The sequence below is a fragment of the Bufo bufo genome, chromosome 5, assembly GCF_905171765.1.
Source record: "Bufo bufo chromosome 5, aBufBuf1.1, whole genome shotgun sequence".
Taxonomy (NCBI): Eukaryota; Metazoa; Chordata; class Amphibia; order Anura; family Bufonidae; genus Bufo; species Bufo bufo.
The window spans coordinates 206,939,619-206,963,337 of NC_053393.1; positions in this window are offsets into that span (position 1 = coordinate 206,939,619).

Consider the following 23,719-nt stretch of genomic DNA (forward strand, 5'->3'; position numbering starts at 1 on the left):
TACTCCACTAGTGACAGTGACCCAATCTGAGTATGTACCGTTAATAACCACCCTCTGTTTTCTATCATTGAGCCAGTTACTTACCCACTTACAGACGTTTTCTCCGAGTCCGAGCATTCTCATTTTATATACTAACCTTTTATGAGGTACAGTGTCAAATGCTTTGGAGAAGTCCAGATACACGACATCCATTGATTTGCCGCTGTCAAGTCTAGTACTTACCTCCTCATAGAAACTGATTAAATTAGTTTGACATGACCGATCCCTCACGAAGCCATGCTGATATGGCGTTATTTGCTTATTTCCCATAAGATGCTCTAACATAGCATCTCTCAGAAAACCTTCAAACAGTTTACCCACAACAGATGTTAAACTTACCGGCCTATAGTTTCCAGGCTCTGTTTTTGGACCCTTTTTGAATATTGGCACCACATTTGCCATGCGCCAATCCTGTGGGACATTCCCTGTTAGTACAGAGTCCGCAAATATCAGAAATAAGGGTCTGGCTATGACATTACTTAATTCCCTTAGGATACGGGGGTGTATGCCATCCGGTCCTGGCGATTTGTCTATTTTGATTTTTTTAAGTCGCTGTTGTACTTCTTCCTGGGTCAGACAGGACACTTTTAATGGCGAATTTATTTCAGCATTCAGCATTTCATCTGACAGTTTATTTTCCTCAGTGAATACATTGGAGAAAAAAATATTTAACAGCTTTGCTTTCTCCTCGTCGCTCTCTGCGACTCCCCCCTCATTACTCTTTAAAGGGCCGACACCTTCAGATTTATACTTTTTAACATTTATATAATTGAAGAACATTTTAGGGTTAGTTTTACTCTGTTTGGCAATTAATCTCTCGGTCTCTAGTTTGGCCGCTTTTATTTGTTTTTTACATGTTCTGTTTTTTTCCTTATAGTTTTTCAGTGCTTCCGTGCTACCCTCCTGTTTTAGGGTTTTATATGCTTTCTTTTTGTCATTTATTGCTTTCTTTACAGTTCTGTTTATCCACATTGGTTTCTTTTTGTTCCTTAACCTTTTATTCCCATACGGTATGTACCTCTCACAATGAGATTTTAGGATGTTTTTAAAGATATCCCATTTTTTGGCTGTATTTTTATTTTTGAGGACTTTGTCCCAGTTAGTTAGGCCTATGGCCTCTCTTAGTTGGCTAAATTTAGCTTTTTTGAAGTTTGGTATTTTTGTTTCTCCCTGTAGAAACGCTCTTTTGAATGATAATTGGAAGGTTATTACTTTATGGTCACTATTTCCCAGGTGTCCCCCAACCTGCACGTCTGTTGTTCTGTCAGGTCTATTGGTTAATATTAAGTCCAGTATGGCCGTCCCTCTAGTCGGGTCCTGAACCAGTTGGGAGAGATAATGGTCTTTGGTTATTGCCAAGAATCTGTTTCCTTTATGAGATATACAAGTTTCAGTTTCCCAGTCTATATCTGGGTAGTTGAAGTCCCCCATAATAACCACCTCATTATGATTTGCCGCCTTGTCTATCTCGTTTAGTAGTAGATTTTCTGTGGACTCTGGTATATTAGGTGGTTTATAGTAGACTCCTATTAGTAATTTATTGTTGTTTTTAGCTCCATGTATCTCTACCCACAGTGACTCCACATGTTCATGTCCCTCACTTATATCTTCACGGAGTGTGGGCTTTAGACAAGATTTTACATAAAGGCAGACCCCTCCACCTCTCCGGTTTTGACGATCCTTTCTGAACAGACTGTAACCTTGTACATTAACTGCCCAGTCATAGCTATCATCCAGCCATGTCTCAGTTATTCCCACTATGTCATAGTCCTCCTCACACATCACTAATTCCAGTTCACCAGTTTTATTAGTCAGACTTCTGGCATTAGTATACATACATATGAGAGGTTTATGTATATTTTTTACCCTACACCTTTCCTTCTGAACTGTTCTTGTCCCTCCTTCCATTTCTCCCCCAGTCCCACTACCTTGCCCCCGGTCTCTATCTGCACTATCTTCCCCTTCTATAGTGTAATTACCCTCCCCCCCAGTCCCTAGTTTAAACACTCCTCCAACCTTCTAGCCATCTTCTTCCCCAACACAGCTGCTCCTTCCCCATTGAGGTGCAGCCCGTCCCTACGATAGAGGCTGTAGCCGACAGCGAAGTCGGCCCAGTTCTCCAGGAACCCAAACCCCTCCCTCCTACACCAGTTCTTGAGCCACTTGTTAATTTCCCTAATCTCCCGCTGCCTTTCTTGTGTGGCCCGTGGTACCGGTAGTATTTCGGAAAATACTACCTTTGAGGTCCTTGCCCTAAGCTTTTGCCCTAAATCCCTGAAATCATTTTTAAGGACTCTCCACCTACCCCTAACTTTGTCATTGGTTCCGATATGGACCATGACCGCTGGATCTTCTCCAGCCCCTCCCAGTAATCTGTCAACCCGATCCGCGATATGTCGAACTCTAGCGCCAGGAAGACAGCACACTGTTCGGCGATCACGGTCTTTGTGACAGATTTCCCTATCTGTTCCCCTAATAATTGAGTCTCCCACTACCAGCACCTGTCTGGCCTGCCCTGCTCTCCTGGTCCCCTGCTTACCGGAGCTGACATTCCCCTGACTGGCAGAGGAAGTGTCCGGCTGCGGCAGTGCCGTCCCTGGACTGACATCCCCCTCATCTGCCAAACGTGCAAACTTGTTGGGGTGTGTCAGATCAGGGCTAGCCTCCCTGGCACTCTTCCCTCTACCCCGCTTTCTAAATGTTACCCAGCTAGCTACCTCACTTTCCTCAGCCTCCTCTCTGTCACCCTCTCCCTCATCTACCCCAAAGAGTGCTTGCTCGGTGAGAAGCAAACTTTTTTGCAAATTGTCAATGCCTCTCAGTGTTGCAACTTGCCCATTTAGAGACTCGATTAGCGATTCCAAACGGGTAATTTGCTCACATCTTGAACAAAGAAATTCACCCTGGAACGGCTGTTCCAGGACTGCATACATCATGCAAGATGTGCACTGGACTGCGTTGTCAATTGTGCAACACATACTAAATGGGGATTACACCACAAAAGAAAAAAATACAATACAATGTAGTAATAATATACAGGCTAATTGCAGTCCCCCTCTGAAGTCCCTGAATCTAAAGTCACACACTTACACAACCACACTTAATCAACCACGCGTCGCGGTCAAACTCGCGTTATATATCTGCTTATATTAATATAAATGCAGCTCACTGCACCAGGTATAGGTTTAATCACAGAATCAGACTTCTATCTGCACGGTAGAGTGTGTCTTAGGTTTTTCTGAATGACACTATCAGCACTTTCAATGTAAGATATCCTTTTTGGGATAGATTTCAAGTAGGCCTCATATACCAGAAACTAGTTTTTTTCAGAATGGCAAATTTGGGAATAGTTTTTCAACCCAGAACAAAAAGTGTGCTTTTACGGTCACTACAAATAACTTGACCAGCTAAAACAGTACAGATTTGGTTGAATAGAAATGTCAGGTCTATTTTTTAGGCGCTGGGTGACAGGCTCAACTTGCCCCTGATGTAGTATATGGCCAAAAAATAACCACACTGTTGATGGTTAAATGCACTTGGGTGACACAGGCTCAGCCTGCACCAGATGTAGTATATGGCCAAAAAATAATCAGACTGTTGATGGTTAAATGCACTTCGGTGACACAGGCTCAGCCTGCAGCTGATGTAGTATATGGCCAAAAAATAACCAGACTGTTGATGGTTAAATGCACTTCGGTGACACAGGCTCAGCCTGCAGCTGATGTAGGATATAGCACAAAATAACCACACTATTGATGGTTAAATACACTTGGTGATAGCTTGTGCTGGCGCACCACAAGTCACAAAATGGCCGCCGATCACCCCAGAAAAAAAGTGATCTAAAAACGCTCTGGGCAGCCTCAAAAAAGTGAGCAAGTCAATATTAGCACTTCAATGATCCACAGCTGCAGATCGATCACAGAATGAAGTCTTTTGGAGGAGTTAATCTGCCTAATCTCGCCCTAACGTCGCAGCTGCAACCTCTCCCTATGCTTCAATCAGCAGAGTGACGTGCAGCGCAACGTGACCCAAGCTTATATAGAGGCTGGGTCACATGCTGCACTGGCCAATCACAGCCATGCCAATAGTAGGCAAGGCTGTGATGGCCTCTTGGGGCAAGTAGTATGACGCTTGTTGATTGGCTGCTTTGCAGCCTTTCAAAAAGCGCCAAGAAAGCGCCGAACACCGAACCCGAACCCGGACTTTTACGAAAATGTTCGGGTTCGGGTCCGTGTCACGGACACCCCAGTTCGGGTTCGCTCATCCCTAGTCAGGACACGTTTTTCCATGATGCAGTTTTTAAAACCACAATTGGAAAACAAGCGCTGTATTGTTCAAAGGGGTTGTCCCACAAATAATATTCTACGGTTTTCAAACCAGCATCTGGATCTGAACACTTTTGTATTTGCATGTAATGCATAGCCACTAATCAATAAAATGTACCGTATTTTCCGGAGTATAAGACGATCGGGCGTATAAGACGACCCCCAACTTTTCCATTTAAAATATAGGGTTTGGGCTATACTCGCTGTATAAGACTACCCCTGAATGCCCTCCCTGTCTTCAAGACGATCTTCTCCAGTCCAGGGAACTGACTGGGATCTGTGGATGGCACTGTTATGGGGAGGGGGATCAGTGGATGACACTGCTATTGGGAGGGGGATCAGTGGTTGACACTGCTATGGGGAGGGGGATCAGTGGATGACACTGCTATGGGGGATCTATGGATGACACTATATAGCATCTTATGCTATATGTGTCATCCACAGATCCACCCCATGACAGTGTCATCCACAGATCCCCCTCCCCATAACAGTGCCATCCACAGATCCCCCCTAAACAGTGCCATCCACAGATCCCCCTCCCCATAACAGTGCCATCCACAGATCCCCCTCCAAACAGTGCCATCCACAGATCCCCCCCTAAACAGTGCCATCCACAGATCACCTCCATAACAGTGCCATCCACAGATCTCCCTCCCCATAACAGTGCCATCCACAGATCCCCCTAAACAGTGCCATCCACAGATCTCCCTCCCATAACAGTGTCATCCACAGATCCCCCCCCATGACAGTGCCATCCACAGATCCCCCTCCCCATAACAGTGTCATCCACAGATCCCCCCCATGACAGTGCCATGCACCGATCTCCCTCCCCATAACAGTGCCATCCACCGATTCCCCCCCCCCCCGCCATGACAGTGCCATCCACAGATCCCCCTCCCCGACGCTCACAGGAGTACATTCATTAACTGTAATCTGTAACTTTAACTTTAAATGAGCGCTCATCTCTTTACTAGGGTACCTTACTCTCAGCTCTGGTAATAGGCAGTGCGGGCGGCGCTCACTCACTGACGTCACGTGCCTGCGCCACCTAGTGGGAGGAGCAGGCACGTGACATCAGTGAGTAAGCGCCGCCAGCACTGCCTGTTAGCGGAGCTGAGAGTAAGGTACCCTAGTAAAGAGATGAGCGCTCATTTAAAGTTAAAGTTACAGATTACAGATTACAGTTAATAAATGTACTCCTGTGAGTGGCGGGGCCCTGTATATTCTAACCCCCAGACAAGCGTCCCCGTCACCATGGGAACGCCAGGGGGTATACCATCGGATCTGAGTATACCCGGCGTATAAGACGACCCCCGACTCTTGAAAAAAAAAATTGTGTTAGAAAGTCGTCTTATACGCCGGAAAATACGGTAACTGTATGGTGCCACCTGCTGTTAGTTCTTTCTCTTATTTCTTTGACCTGCTCTCTGAGAAGGCCGCACATGCTCAGTTTCATCTTTCAACTGCCTCCTGAGCTGTGATAGGGAGAGCAGAGACACTCCCCTTGAGCTCTCAGCTTGATATAAATCTAGCGGAGCAATGAATGGGGAGATCTCTGGATCCATGTGAGGTACAGGGCTGGTTCTAGCTTTTTTAGAAAGAGGTTATCATGTACTACTGTATATAATGACTGATTTTCATTTTTTACATAAGTCATGGGATAACTTTTTTAATTAAATCAATGGGGAAGTTCTGCATGCACAGAATCTGAAACAAAATTCACACTCAAAATATGAAAAAAAAAATTGTATCATACAGATCTGTATGGTTTTTGACACAGATCCAAGCCAAAAACCGCAAGAAATGAATATTTGTATTAAAGTACACCCCAAAAAACTGCTTATTTATACCACAAAAAAGTGTGAAAATTCACATAACAAATGTACAGAAAAAACCTGCTTTTAAAATCATCGTGGATTCCCTTAAACACTAGATTTCCCAAAACTGCAGTCAAGATATGGATAAGCATTCTTTATTATTCTTCCTGATCATGCCTTTAATTCCCTGCATCAGTTTTGACTTTCTATGCCTTATAAGTCAAATTTTTTCACTCACTACACAACCATATGGCTTAATGGACCTACAAGTTTACAGAATCAATTACTTTCCTATTAAACATGAGTAATTTCGAGTTATTCTCTTAAGGAATTTTTTTTATTATTTATATGTCAAAAGTTGTATAACTTTCCCCATCGTATTCATTCTTTTTTATATTTGAATGTAAGGTAAAAATGTTACTAATCTTTAGATATTGGCAGCGTTTATTTTATTATTTGGCTTCCAATTAAACACTTTAGGGACATGCTTCAAACAAACCAGCAGTTTTGATATACATAAGAGGTACTGAATAAAAAAATAATGAAGTCTCTGGTGATGCATAGAGATGTTAATACAATGTCTCTTAATAGACCAGCCAATCCAGATTAGAGGAAGAACTGAGGAGCTTTCATTATAAGACTGCCGCTAAGTTTCAGTCTTTTCAGTGAAGTATAGAATGTTAGACAACCTGGATCTCCAACCTATAACCCGAAAAACTTCAGGTAAAATATTGCATGCTGGTTGAAGTTGATTTTACTGACCTATTTCTCCCTTGTGTACATTTATGAAATGTATGTCCGTCCACTGATCCCACCTTTTGACTCCTGTGGGCATTTGTCAAAGATCAGTGTGCTATACTGTACATACTAAACTGTATACATACACTAGTACACAACCTGTCCATAGCTTTCTAGAACTAACAACATTTCAGTTAGAGCCAAGGGCCATAGCCCTCAGTACAGCACATTTATACCCCTTCAATCTAGTGATTGATGAGGGTTATTGCACCCCCACTGATCAAATCTTCTGACATGCCTCTATGGTATATATTCAAATCAAATAGTGAATTGTAGCCCAGTCCAATTCTAGGCAGACACAAATTAAGAATGAAGACCACAGTATAAGACAACAATATAATTTAGTGGAAACATTCCAACTATTACCAGGGTTGCCAACCTGTTTTTTTTCTAGACAACTTATCTCAACATCATGGACAGACACCATATTTATGGACACATTGGGAAACCATAATTGATTATGAAGAAATTAGTAAGATATGTCTACAGCTCAGATATCCATATCAGCACACCAACTGCATTTACAATCACAATAATTTGCACTGACTCTTCTAGCTTCCCAAAAAGTGACATAATTTTTTTTTACAGACACTAGAAACATGTGTCCTATTTTTAAATGGTCCATGAATTTATGGATGTTGGCAGCTTAAGCCTTTCTATGGGTATGTGTCATATGACACACTAGACATAAAGGCTGTAGAATGTCAATACTCAATTAAGCTTGTACATAATTGTTAGTATTCATACAAGGTTCATTTATGTGTGAACCAAACTGTGCTATCATTTTTAGGAAATCTTTTTGTTTATGGGCAGCTTATGAGGTCTGGTAGCCCAATGTTCTATTAACTCCTTAAGGACACAGCCTTATTTCACCTTAAGGATCAGGCCATTTTTTGCAAATCTGACCAGTGTCACTATAAGTGGTGATAACTTTAAAACGCTTTGACTTATCCAGGCCTTCTGAGATTGTTTTTTTCATCACATATTGTACTTCATGACACTGGTAAAATGGAGTCAAAAATATATATTTTTTTATTTATAAAAAAATTCATATTTTTTTATTAAAAATATACCAAATTTGCCAAAAATTATCAAAAATCTGCACATTTCCAAGTTTCAATTTCTCTACTTCTATAATACATAGTAATACCTACAAAAATAGTTATTACTTTACATTACCCATATGTCTACTTCATGTTAGGATCATTTTGGAAATGACATTTTATTTTTGTGGGACGTTACAAGGCTTAGAAGTTTAGAAGTAAATCTTGAACTCTCTCAGAAATTTTCAAAAACCAACTTTTTAAGGACCAGTTCAGGTCTGAAGTCATTTTGTGAGGCTTACATAATAGAAACCACCCAAAAATGACCTTATTGTAGAAACTACACCCCTCAAGGTATTCAAAACTGATTTTACAAACGTCGTTAACCCTTTAGGTGTCCCAGAAGAAATAATGGAAAATAGAGATATAATTTCAAAATTTCACTTTTTTGGCAGATTTTCCATTTTTATATTTTTTTTCCAGTTACAAAGCAAGGGTTAACAGCCAAACAAAACTCAATATTTATGTAGTTTACAGAAACACCCCATATGTGGTCGTAAACTGCTGTACGGGTACACGGCAGGGCGCAGAAGGAAAGGAATGCCATATGGTTTTTGGAAGGCAGATTTTGCTGGACTGGTTTTTTGACACCATGTCCCATTTGAAGCCCCCCTGATGCACCCCTAAAGTAGAAACTCCATAAAAGTGACCCCCATCTAAGAAACTACACCCATCAAGGTATTCAAAACTGATTTTACAAACATCGTTAACCCTTTAGGTGTTCCACAAGAGTTATTTGCAAATAGATATGAAATTTCAGAATTTCAATTTTTTGGCAAATTTTCCATTTTAATCAATTTTTTCAAGTTACAAAGCAAGGGTTAACAGCCAAAAAAAAACTCAATATTTATGGTCCTGATTCTGTAGTTTACAGAAACACCCCATATGTGGTCGTAAACTACTGTACGGGCACACGGCAGGGCACAGAAGGAAAGGAATGCCATACGGTTTTTGGAGAGCAGATTTTGGTGGACTGTTTTATTTACACCATGTCCCAGTTGAAGCCCCCCTGATGCACCCCTAGAGTAGAAACTCCAAAAAAGTGTCCCCAATTTAGAAACTACGGGATAGGGTAGAAGTTTTGTTGGTACTAGTTTAGGGTACATATGATTTTTGGTTGCTCTATATTACACTTTTTGTGAGGCAAGGTAACAAAAAATAGCTGTTTTGGCACCGTTTTTATTTTTTGTTTTTTACAACATTCATCTGTGAGGTTAGATCATGTGGTATTTTTATAGACCAGGTTGTCACGGACGCGGTGATACCTAATATGTATACTTTTTTTATTTATGTAAGTTTTACACAATGATTTCATTTTTGAAACCAAAAAAATCATGTTTTAGTGTTTCCATAGTTTTTTCAGTTTTTGGGCGATTATCTTGGGTAGGGTATGATTTTTGCGGGATGAGATGACGGTTTGATTGGCACTATTTTGGGGTGCATGTGACTTTTTGATCGCTTGATATTACACTTTTTGTGATGTATTTTTTTACGGTATTCACCTGAGGGGTTAGGTCATGTGATATTTTTATAGAGCCGGTCGATATGGACGCGGTGATACCTAATATGTATACTTTTTTTATTTTGTGTAAGTTTTACACAATAACAGCTTTCTTAAAACAAAAAAAAGATGTTTTAGTGTCTCCATATTCTGAGCCATAGTTTTTTTATTTTTTGGGAGATTGTCTCAGGCAGGGGCTCATTTTTTGCGGGATGAGGTGACGGTTAGATTGGTATTATTTTGGTTGGCATATGTCTTTTTGATCTCTTGCTGTTGTACTTTTTGTGATGTAAGGTGACAAAAAAATGGTTTATTTAGCACAGTTTTTTTTTTTTTTTTTTTTTACAGTGTTCACCTGAGGGGTTAGGTCATGTGATATGTTTATAGAGCCGGTAGATGCGGACGTGGCGATACCTAATTTGTCAACTTTTTTTCCCCCCTACTTATTACCAATTTTTTTTTTAGTTTATTTAGGGAAAATTAAGTTTTTGTTTATTTTTACTTGAAACTTTTATTTTTTTGGGGGGAAACTTTATTTTTTCAACTTTTTTTTCACTTTATTTTTTGTCCCACTTTGGGAATTCAACTTTTGGGGGTCTAATCCTTTACAATGCATTCCAATACTTCTGTATTGGAATGCATTGGCTGTATGAGTAATACAGTGTGTATTACTCATACAGCTTCCTACCTGTGAGATCCAGGGGGCTGGATCTCACAGGGTCATCACCGGAAGGCAGCGCCGATGCCTCAGGAAGGCATCGTGCTGCCTTCCATGCCATCGGGTCCCCCCTACAGCCCCACGGGGATCTGATGGCGCCGCCGCAATATAAAAAGCCGCAAACCGCAGGTCTGAATTGACCTGCGGTTTGCGGCGATCGCCGACACGGGGGGGCCACAGGACCCCCCTGGGCATTGAGCCAAGGTGCCTGCTCAATGATTTGAGCAGGCACCTTGTTCCGATCACCGCCCGCCGGGCGGCGGTGATCGGAAATACACATGACGTACCGGTACGTCATGTGTCCTTAAGTACCGGGACAACATTCTGAACCGGTACGTCAAGTGTCCTGAAGAGGTTAAATGAAAATAAAATATTAGAATGTTCTGTAGAAAATATAGACTTTCCCAAATGTATTGCCTAACTCCAATGCATACCTTCTTCCCTCTATACTCGCAGGTGTTCAGGAATCTGAGATATGGCACTGGAATTTGACCAGTACTGTCCCTCCCCCATGCCCACTGGGTTAATTAGCAGTGATGGCCAGTTCGCAGTGTTCGCCAGCGAACACATGCGGGCTGCCATCTTAACTCACATGTCCGGCGATGCACAGGTAAGCCCTTACCTGTGCCTGTGCCGCGAGCCGGTCTGAAATAAAATGGGGGGCCTTCATCGGGCTGTTCTCGGATCTGCCTGCTCCCGGTGACCGCATTTGTTTGAGACCTGCTCGCGGCAAAGGCACAGGTAAGGGCTTACCCTTGCATCACCGGACTTGTGAGTTAAGATGGCAGCCCGCATGTGTTCGCTGGCGAACACTGCGAATTGGCCATCACTGTTAATGAGTCAATGTGGATTTTTTTAACAGTGCAGATGAACTTTGTGGTTGAATTTTTTTTTTTACTAAGGTTGTAAGGGTTAAGGTATAAGAACCACTCAACTCTACTGTTCCACACTGGCACACTATTCACTGATACAAAAGCATTAGTAAATGTGCTTCATTCTCACTATCTCATGAAGATAATTCTTTACACAGTAAATGGAAGCCAGTGTGGCATTATAGCATTACATGGCAGGCACTCAAATATGGGGGAACCCTCCTCTATGTGATCTATATGCCCTTACATGGCATATTGTCAGGGGTTATATTCAGAGACAACTATTTTAAGCATGTTGCAGGTATTTTTTTGTGTGTAGTATTTGAAGTCAGTTTTGCTCGAGTTAGCACTGGCACATATTTTTTTTATACAATTTATCAAATGGTGCACATTGTTTGGCCCATCTTTAACGGTCTAGAAATCCTAGTCTAGGTTTTTTACACCATTTCTCCTACTGGAGTGAGATTGCAACTTTTTTGTGACTTTCTAAAGATGTCACAGTGATAATTTTGGAGTGAAACTAATTAACATAGATAACCATACCAACTTCCCCACCTATTTTTCATGGGATGTAAAATGTACAACATCGCAAAAGAACTCTTTTTTAGCTTTTTTAAACTAGAATTCTGGAGTCTGGAGACTTGATAAATTCCCTCCACTAAATCCTGCCAAATTTTATTTAATTTAGATTTTAAATATTTAGAATATTTTTGACAAATTATGAAATAGTGGCCATTAGTAGTTCTCTTCAGCAGGTTCTTCCATACAATATGTGAGAAAATAGGCAACCATTTTCTTGCATGATATGATTATGGTTGGCATGGAAGTACTTGTTCTAATAAACTGCTATTGACCAATGTCTAACTATGCTCTGTATCCTCAGAAATTAAAACCACCCAGTTGTCTCACTGCTATAGGTTTAGCCATTTCTTAGGGCATCATCTACCCTTTATACGACATCATGCTGGCAATCTAGTTTCTGAACTACCTTCAGTAAGGTCATTAAATGAAGCAGTCAACCTCTCCCTAACTTGAAAAAAGGCAATGGGTAATTACACTTTATCAAACTGAAAAAATCGAGGTGAGGTAGGTTTGAGATTTAATGTCCCTTAAAGAACATAACAGTACTTTTGGTAGTTCATTACAGCACCAAACAATACCTGCCACTCTTCTTTTGTTCATCCTTCTTTCCCTTCTTCTCACTATTTTCTTCCTCCTTTACTCTCTTCTTAGCATTAACTCTGCCCCTGTAACCTGTTGTCCTGGCTCCATTTTCTTCATCTTCCTCCTCTTCCTCCTCATTATTTTGTCTTGATTTGGCTTGTCTCCTTGTCTTTCTGTTTCCTTTTGGTGACTCATCTTCACTACTATCTTCTTCACTCTCATTTTTCCTTTGAGAGTCTTTTTGGGCTGACTTTCTGCCAGTTATCTTTCTTTTTGTGTTCTCTTCCTCTTCCTCATCTGTAATGTAATGTTAAGCAAATTGTTGTTACATCAGTGAAAATGTAAGAAGCACTAGTTATTTCAATAAAAATAGAGAATTCTGTTGTATCCGACTCTCTCTGTAAGGCTCAGTGTATATTGAAGAACAATACCTCTTTGTTTTAGACATGACAGAATGAGGGCTGATGCACATGAGTGGGAGCACAATCTATGTGATACTTATACTGAATACAGTGATATTGCATTGATATGGAAACATTTATACCACTGTATGAAAATATGAAGAATCCACACATAAAAACTGCAAAATAGTTCATTGAATATGGAACATATGTTCCCTATAGTGATAATACAGTACACAGTAGAATACAGACTGTGAAATCAAAATGCACAATACAAAATTAAAAGAGGTTCCAATGCCAAGCTTACATCTCTGCTACACTTCTGGTTCTCACTAGACCAGAAACGTGATCTGCCATCTACATGATCTACATGCACATCACATCTGCTGGGCAATAAATAGCCTCAGTGGTAACTTATGCAGGAATGGCACAAGGCTGCTGAGGACACCGGTCATACAGTTGCAAGAAAAAGTATGTGAACCCTTTGGAATGATATGGATTTCTGCACAAATTGGTCATAAAATGTGATCTGATCTTCATCTAAGTCACAACAATAGACAATCACAGTCTGCTTAAACTAATAACACACAAAGAATAAAATGTTACCATGTTTTTATTGAACACACCATGTAAAATTCACAGTGCAGGTAGAAAAAGTATGTGAACCCTTGGATTTAAAATCTGGTTGAACAGCAATAACTTCAACCAAAAATTTCCTGTAGTTGCAGATCAGACGTGCACAACGGTCAGGAGTAATTCTTGACCATTTCTCTTTAAAGAACTGTTTCAGTTCAGCACTATTCTTGGGATGTCTGGTGTGAATCGCTTTCTTGAGGTCATGCCACAGCATCTCAATCGGGTTGAGGTCAGGACACTGACTGGGCCACTCCAGAAGGCGTATTTTCTTCTGTTTAAGCCATTCTGTTGTTGATTTACTTCTATGCTTTGGGTCGTTGTCCTGTTGCAACACCCATCTTCTGTTGAGCTTCAGCTGGTGGACACATGGCCTTAAGTTCTCCTGCAAAATGTCTTGATAAACTTGGGAATTAATTTTTCCTTCGATGATAGCAATCCGTCCAGGCCCTGACGCAGCAAAGCAGCCCCAAACCATGATGCCCCCACCATCATACTTCACAGTTGGGATGAGGTTTTGATGTTGGTGTGCTGTGCCTCTTTTTCTCCACACATAGTGTTGTGTGTTTCTTCCAAACAACTCAACTTTGGTTTAATCTGTCCACAGAATATTTTGCCAGTGCTGCTGTGGAACATCCAGGTGCTCTTGTGCAAAATGTAAATGTGCAGCAATGTTTTTTTTGGACAGCAGTGGCTTCCTCTGTGGTATCCTCCCATGAATGGATTCTTGTTTAGTGTTTTACGTATCGTAGATTTGCTAACAGGGATGTTAGCATATGCCAGAGACTTTTATAAGTCTTTAGCTGACACTCTATGATTCTTCTTCACCTCATTGAGCAGTCTGCGCTGTGCTCTTGCAGTCATCTTTACAGGACGGCCACTCCTAGGGAGAGTAGCAGCAGTGCTGAACTTTCTCCATTTATAGACAATTTGTCTTATCGTGGACAGATGAACAGCAAGGCTTTAGGAGATACTTTTATAACCCTTTCCAGCTTTATGCAAGTCAACAATTCTTAATCGTAGGTCTTCTGAAAGCTCTTTTGTGCAAGGCATCATTCACATCAGACAATGCTTCTTGTGAAAAGCAAACCCAGAACTGGTGTGTGTTTTTTATAGGGCAGGGCAGCTGTAACCAACACCTCCAATCTCATCTCATTGATTGGACTCCAGTTGGCTGACACCTCACTCCAATTAGCTCTTGGAGATGTCATTAGTCTAGGGGTTCACATACTTTTTCTACCTGCACTGTGAATGTTTACATGGTGTGTTCAATAAAAACATGGTAACATTTAATTCTTTGTGTGTTATTAGTTTAAGCAGACTGTGATTGTCTATTGTTGTGACTTAGATGAAGATCAGATCACATTTTATGACCAATTTGTGCAGAAATCCATATCATTCCAAAGGGTTCACATTCTTTTTCTTGCAATTGTATGTCGTTCCTGCACAAGAAACCACTGCAGCCATCTAATCATTAGGTTGCAGTCTCAGAGAACCCCTTTAAACTCTATGTGAACTTTTTTTGTCATTCCAATGCATGTAACATAAAAAAATAAAGCAAATATACCACTCCCCTAAACCTTTCCTCATTCTGATCAACAGACAACAAGAGGGGAGGTAGATGGAGGGTAACACTTGACTGCAGGATCAGATGACACAGGGTTTGTTTGTAGTCTGTAAGGATATATTCACATATATTGTTGTCATCATACCAGGATAAAAACTGTCATCCAAATGCAACCCATATGTCATCCACCCATGGAGACATAAATATGGATAGGATCTCTACAAAACGGTAGGATATTATTAGAGGGGTATTCCCATCACTTATACCCTGTCCAGGAGGTCACTACTGCAACTGAATGCAGCGCATGCCCGTATAATGGAAAACACCCGCAAAGATGTTTCTATAACTACTATAAAAGTGAGTTGAAGTACAAAGGTCCATGTCCCACTAAAAAAGGTGGCTTTCAGCATTCAGGCATAGAATGAATGACAGGCAGTCATATCTAAATACATCATTGCCAACTCTTTACTGTAGTTTGTCCTTATGGAAGTATGTGACATTTCTTTCTTAACCTGAGTTATCATAATAAAGCAGTTATTCCCCAAATTTAAAACTGTTTTACCCACTTATCTGCTTATCTGGAGGACTTTCTTCCCATTTTGTCGGGAAGGCAGCAGCTAACATAAAACAATCAAGCACATGCATCTTGTTAACTCTTGATAGCTTTTTTCCCTGCATATAAAATAATTCCTTACATATTGTCCCAGAGATTCATATGGTATGTAATAGCGAAATATTTATATGAATTTAAAAGTAGGGATAAAGGAAGGAAAGGGGTTTGAACCACTTCACTTGCTTCACTGTGAGATCACTACGCCAGGACTGAGAAGAGGAAGAATGCAGGGAAGCTACTGAACATGTTAGTCCACCATTGAATTCAGAAAAATAATGATTAGATGGATATACAGCAGGGGGCACTACCAGAGAGGAAAATGTAATGTACATACAAAACCAAACAATATTTTTATTGCATATATATTAAAATAATACTTAATTTGAAATGTGCTATTAAATTAATATATAATTAAAATAAAACATTTTCAATGAAGAGTTGTGATTTTGTGAAGAGTTGAGTGGTCATTGGGAATACTATAAGACAGTAGAAAATGTCCCTAGAAATTATTTTAAAATATTGCAACTCTGGAAAGGTTGTTTCAGAAAGCTTTTTTCTTTAATGTCACATAGAGATGATTCCTTTTTCAAGATATTTTAATGTTTAATCTTCATTTCTCTTCTATTCAATTCCAAAGTCTTCTGTAATAAAGTCTTCAAATTGCAAAAGTAAGAAAGCTCAGATTAATCTTGAGAAAACTTCTGACAGAAATCCATCTGACAACAATTCCCTAAGCTGTAACTTAGCTTTGTAGTTTGATACAGAATTATTTCTTCTTATATGGAAATATGGTTGTATTAGAAATTGTTAGAAGTCAGAAGCAGAAAGAACCAGTAAATGGTATGCTTTTTTCAAAGCTCAGTTTGACCAGTCTCTTTTAAACATCTACTATTACTACATCTTGGATACCACCATGAAAATGTTATCTGTTTTTATTTTGGAAATATTCTTGAGATTTTGAATTTTGAAAATATATATTTTTTATTTTATTCCAGTAAGGGTACTTTCACACTAGCGTTATTCTTTTCCGGCATTGAGTTCCATCCTAGGGGCTCTATACCGGAAAAGAACTGATCAGTTTTATCCTAATGCATTCTGAATGGAGAGCAATCCGTTCAGGATGCATCAGGATGTCTTCAGTTCAGTCTTTTTGCCTTTTCAGGACGGAGATAATACCGCAGCATGCTGCGGTTTTATCTCCATCCAAAATTCCAGAACACTTGCCGGAATGCCAGATCCGGCATTTTTCCCCTTGACATGCATTAATGACGGATCCAGCCCTGAGTGTTACAGCAAAACGATTCAATTTTTGCAGTCTGCGCATGCTCAGACCGCAAAAAATGTGAAAAAATAAATGCCGGATTCGTTTTTCCAGATGACACCGGAGAGAAGGATCCAACATTTCAATGCATTTGTCAGATGGATCAGGATCCTGATCCGTCTGACAAATGCCATTAGTTTGCATACTTTTTGACGGATCCGGCAGGCAGTTCCGGCGACTGAACTGCCTGCCGAAATCCTCTGCCACAAGTGTGAAAGTACCCTAAGGGAAAGTAAACCCTCTGCAAGACTAAAGCCGAGGTTCATGAGTACCAGCGCCACCTCTAGTGTATCAACCAAGCTGGTGCTCGTTGAGCAATATTTTACTTCTAGGAATTTCATGGACTGATCTGGCCCAGTGTAGCCTAAGACAATCCTCCAGTTTGTAGAAATTATGGTATGTGTTAACTGCCAGAGAACTTGTGGCGCCCTGAGCACCTATTGCTAGAGTGAAAGACTGTATTCATGTAAGCTACCTGTTCTATAGTGGTGAAGAACTGAACGGCTCTTATTAACCAAGTAACTTTTAAGCCTTGTGCCTCCTGGTAAGATTCAGAATAAGACCATTTTTGCTTTCACCACCTCTCTTGCGATATCTACAGTACTTCATTATGATCATTATGCATTGGCAGCATCAGAGATCCCTTGACTTTTCCATTCATTTGCAGTGAAACCACTCTAAAGGAGTATCTAAAGGAGAAGACCACCTCCATCTAGACCAGATTATTCTGTGACATATTTTCATTGGAATTTTGGGGTAGTTGTCTCAAAAAGGTCTCACTTTACAGTACAGCCTCTTTAACAACCACTCAATATTGCATTATAAAATCTGTTCTAGGAAGTATCAGTTGATGGAATTAAAAATCTGTCGCAGGAAATCTGGTCTGGATAAAGCAGTGATATTCTCAAAGACATAGGGGGGAATTTATCACAAGGTTAATATTTTAAGTCAATTTTGCTTGAGTCTACATTGGCATAATTTGCACCAAATTTATCAAATACTGTACATTGTTTGTTAAATTTGTCTCAACTTTAAACACTTTTGTCTAGAAAAGCTACTCCAGTTTTTTGTCTGACCACTTTTGTGTTGAATCTATTTTTATTGAATAGAAAAAGAACACAACAATCATACATAGCAACCAAGACATTGTATGAAAAGTATATCTCCAATTCCATTTCCAAGACCATGTAAAACATAAAATAAAGTGCACAGATGGATTCAGAGACCACCATATTTCTCTGGGACGCAACCATGAAGACCAGAGAAAACAAATGCCATCAAATAAATGCTAAAGGAGAGGTTCAGCAATATTAGATACATACAGTACGATATGAAGAACCTTGACTACTGAAAGGGAAGGCAAAAGGAACTTAGGACACAATCCTGAGATACTCAGTGATGGCGTTTTGAACAAAGGGCTACTAATATGTAACTCTTAAGTGAAACAGATTAAATCGTTAACCTAGGAGAGACAGGGGGACAGACAAGAACAAAACACGACGAAACAAAAGACAGGGGAGGGAGGGGGGGTGGGAAGTAGGGGGGGCGGGGGGGAAGGGGAAAGGACAAGACATCATATCACGTATCCCAGGTACAGTCACCTGAGACCAACCAGGTTTGAAAACGAGAGGAGCTCCTAAATTGATTCCAAGGTTCCCAGGTTAGTGCAAATGTTTGGACTTGGTTACAGGCCTCAGCTTCCATTTCTTCCATCCTGAATAAGGCATCCAGGGCACGTATCCACGTAATTCTCTGCAAACTGTCTGAGGATCTCCACTGGCGTGGTATGATCTGTCTCATAGAAAGGACAAATGTTTTAAGTACTCCCTTTTTGACATGTTTGATCCTACCCGGGAATATAGAGAGCAGGGCAATCAAAGGGGAGGGAGATATAGTAGACCGGTAAAGTGCATTATACAGAGAAAAAACATCTTGCCACAAAGGGGCGACCCCAGGGCAGTCCCACCAGATATGTAGCATGGAACCAACCTCTGAATGGCACCGCCAACAGGTGTTGGGGACCGATGGATAAAAATGATGCAACTTAACCGGCGTCCTATACCAACGAGTAAGGATCTTATAGTTCAACTCCTGTAAACGACAGGACCTGGATGATTTATGCGTAAATAAGAGGGAACGATTCCATTGCTCAGAGGACAGGGAGAACGTCAGTTCACTCTCCCAACCAGAGGCAAACCCAACACCTCTCATCTGTTCAACGAGTGATAGGTCCCCATCTCCACCGGCACCCAGCAAGCCATATATCAAAGAAATACCATGATCTGGGCCTGTGTTGGCAACACAGAGCTTTTCAAAATTTGTCAGAGGGGCAGACAGCTGCGATCCGGGAGCCAGAGAGCCCAAGAAGCTACGAAGTTGAAAGTAGTGGAACCAGCGGCTCGGGGAGTTTTGGAATATGTGTGATAGATCCACGAGAGGTAGGAGCCCTGAGCTGTTAAAGATGTCCCTAATTAGGATCCGGGGCGGGGGAATTGTGCGGAAGAAGGGGAGATTCTTGATCTGTGAGGGGAGGCCAGGATGAGCCACAATATGCGTCAAAGGACCCGGTGCGGAGATTAACTTGATTTTGGAGGCAAATCTACTCCATAGTTTGATCAGGATCTGAAGTAGGGGAGAACAAAGAGTATGTAGAAGGCTATTTAGTGTTGCTATAGGGAGCCAAAATATCCCAGGTACCATATGGGGCTCGAGGGTGTGTTCTATGTCTACCCAAAGTTTCAGAGATCGTTTGTGTATAAGGTCTAGAACACAATTAGAAATGGAAGCTCTAAAATATGCCTGGAAGTCAGGAAGGCCAGCTCCCCCCACACTCTTCGCTCTGGATAAAACTCTGTAACTCACCCTGGCCTTAGTGCCATTCCAGATAAACCTAGAAGCTAATGACCGCAATTGGGCAAAAAAACTATTTGGTATAATACACGGGGCAGTCTGGAACAGGTAGAGGAATTTGGGTAAGATATCCATCTTTAGGGCATTTATTCTACCAAACCAAGAAATCTGCAGGGGGGACCACTTCTGGAGAGAAGCCTCTACCTTCCTAAATAAGGGTTTGTAGTTCATTTGAAAGAGGAGATTGGGGTTTGCTGGGAGGTTAATGCCTAAGTGGCGAATCGAGTCCGAGGCTACTTTAAACGAGAAGCTTTCTTTAACATGAGAAATTTCCCTGCGTGGTAACGAAATATTCAAGATTTCAGATTTCTGGATATTAACTTTGAAGTTACTAAGCCTCCCAAATCTCTCAAATTCCCGCAGGACCGAAGGAAGGCCTATTCTGGGGTCCGAGAGATAGAGAAGCAAATCATCGGCAAAAAGGGAAAGTTTATGCTCCTTAGTTCCAACTCTCACCCCCTTTATATCTTGATTATTGCGCAGCGCATTAGCTAAGGATTCCATGGTCAGAATATATAGGAAGGGGGATAAGGGGCAACCCTGGCGTGTACCATTCTTGATAGCAAAAGGTGTGGATAAAAGGCCATTAGCCCTTACCTGAGCTGAGGGAGAAGAGTAGAGAGCCATAATACGTTTAATCATTTTAGAACCGAGTCCTAAATGCTCCAGGGTTAAGGTTAAGAAGCCCCAATTGACCCTGTCAAAGGCCTTCTCTGCATCCACTGAAAGTAAACACAGAGGAGACCTAGTATTCCTAGCTCTAGCTATGATGCCCAAGGTCTTCAAGGTACTATCTCGAGCTTCCCTGCCCGGGACAAAGCCCACCTGTTCCTGATGGATATACTTCGGGATGAGGGGGTGTAATCGTAAGGCTAGTAATTTAGCGTACACCTTTAGGTCCACGTTTAAAAGAGAAATAGGCCTATAATTGGAGCAATAAGAGGGATCTTTATCAGGTTTAGGTATAACCGTTATATGGGCCTGTAAAGTTTGGGGAGGGAAGGGGGTTCCCACTGCTATGGAATTAAAAGATTCGAGTAATAAGGGGGATAGCTCATCTATAAGAAGCTTATAAAAGCGTGGGGTAAGGCCATCTGGGCCTGGGCTTTTCCCATTTTTGAGATCTCTTATAACTCCCGCAATTTCTGGGGATGAAAAGTCATCTTCCAGCGCCAAAGAATCTACGCTAGGAATCTTTTCAGGGCCGAATTGGTCTAGATAATCTTTAGTATCCTGTGTAAAGGAAGCAGACGCTGAGTCCCTCCCTGTGTTCAAGTCATAAAGAGAGCTATAATAGGTGCGGAATTCTGATGAGATTTCGGATGGAGCATAAACAATTCCCTTGTCGGATGTGTTAAGTGAGGATATCTGGGTCTGGGGTAACCTAGGATGTAGAGCTCTGGCAAGCCACTTCCCACTTTTATCGCCATATTCAAAAAATCCAAATTTTACCTTATCACGCAAACATAGTGATCTTTGGTCTAGAATTTGAATTACTTGTTGGCGGAGCAGCGAGATATCAGCTTTCAACTGATCAGAGGGGGTCAATTTATTTGAGGTCTCTTTCCCGTCGAGTTGTGAAAGTAGGGAGGAGAGTTTAGCGGACTTCTCCTTTTTGAGTCTAGCGCCATGAGATATGAAAATCCCCCTGAGCACACACTTAAGGGCTTCCCATTTAATCGGCGGGGGAGAGGGGTCTGTTTGGTGGTTAACTGTAAACTCAGAGATGGCCTTCCTAATGTCTGACATGCACACCAGGTCGTTAAGAAGATTGTCATTCAATCTCCACGTGAAGGGACGGGAAGGCGTCTGCTGAAATCTCAGTAGGCCATACACTGGAGTGTGGTCAGACCAAAGGAAGCCATCCATTGAGCTAAGTGGATCCTCCTCAAGCAAAGATTGTGAAATAAATAAATGGTCTAGTCTGGCATAGCTATTGTGGGCTAAAGAATGAAAACTGAAATCTCTGACTCCCGGATGCAGCACCCTCCAGAGATCTACAAGGCGGAGAGAGGACAGGATTTCCCTAAAGGAACGCTGGGATGTCGGAGAGATAGCTGACCTACCAGACGAAGAATCCAGATCCGGGTCCATCACCATATTCAGATCACCGCCCAGGATGATAGAGGATCCATCTGCAAAGCGAGCCAGTTTCCTGAGAATCTTGGAGCCATATGGAATCTGCCCCTGGTTGGGAAAATAGACATTAGCAACCGTGTATACACGTGGACCATCAGACAGCTTGAGGAATACATAGCGCCCCCTACTATCAATATCTGTAGCCAAAATCGTAGGCCGAAAAGATTTATGGAATGCAATAGATACACCTCCTGCTTTTTTGACGGGGTTGGGACTATGGAACCAAGTCGTGTAATACCCACGGTCACACCTGGGAACCGAGGCAAGCTTAAAGTGGGTCTCCTGGAACATAATAAGCATGACCCGCTTCCGGTGAAAGCGATATAGAATCTGGCTACGTTTTTCTGGTTTATTTAGGCCCCTGGCATTATACGTACAAAAAGAGAGAGGGGACATCTTACCGACCTCTGAGAGGAAACTGGATTAAGTGGGGGAGGGAACACGAGGATCCAAACAAAAGGAAAGAGACAAGGACTAACAAGCAACACGCAGATAAAACAACAAAGAAAAAGAAAAGAAAAAAAACAAAACAAAAGAAAAACCTCCTATAAGAGAGAGCCAAAAACTATGGCTCCGAGGTAGACTAGTAAGTGACTATAGTCACGTTCGACACCAGGTGTCGATACCCCTAACGAGGGGAGGAGAGGTCAAGGGCAAGGCAGCAGCCCCACTGACCCCCGGCATATAAAAAGGAATATCAAAGATATATAACATATAGCATAAAACATTAGAACATGAATACTATACACTGAACCAGCGCATTGGGATAATATGTGAAGTCCCACGAAAGCCAATTAGGCTCAAACAGGTGGTCTGGAATGGCGTCTGGGATGCCTCTGCGGTTTCGGGATCGCCTCTTGCCATTCTTCACGATCACTAACGGGCGGCACCATGAGGGGTCTGGGCCAGTCAGGCAGCTCCACCGCGGGGAGATCTAGTGTAGCCAGAAATCTGGGGAGGTCTTCAAGAGATTTGAACGTAGCAGACTTCCCGTTTCTCTTGGCCGAGAGCTGGAAGGGATACCCCCATCTATACAGGATCTCATTGTCCCTGAGTGTGGATAGAAGCGGTTTCAAGGCCTTCCTAAGTTGTAAGGTGCGGCGTGCTAGGTCCGGGAGGATCTGGATGGTATTCGGGCCCGATTCAGGGCCAGCCGCAGCTCGAGCAGCTTTGAGGATGGACTCCTTCTCCTTGTAAAAGTGAATACGGCAAATAATGTCCCTGGGACGTTTCAGGTCCGTTGATTTTGGGCCCAGCGCCCGATGGATCCGATCTATCTCAATGATCCTGTCCGGATTAATTTCCAAAAGTGAGGCAAAATGGCGTTGCGCCCAGGATGGCAGATCTTCTACAGATTCAGGGACCCCCCTTATTCGGAGGTTGTTTCTCCTATTGCGGTTTTCAATATCGTCCATGTGGGTTAGAATGTCCTGCATTTGAGCAGCGTGCTCATTAATGACTGCACGGTGACAATCCAGAGTATTAAAGATCTGCTCCTGTTTGTTCTCCACCTCCTCTACCCTCTGCCCCACATGCCTGATATCCTGATGCAAGGCCGCAATATCTTGCTTGTGGGAAGCTTCCATCCTGCTGAGCAAAGCATCTACCTCAGCAGTAGTGGGAAGGGATTTTAAATGGAGCTTCCAGTCCCAGTCATCCTCATGGGAGAGGGCAGTGGGCGATCTACTGGAGGCAGCCGACAAGGCAGGGGAGCTGTGGTGGGAGAGCTGTGGGCCTGAATAGGCCTCTGAACCCCTGGAGGCTGGCGATGAAGGGACGGACCCCAAGGTAGGACTCA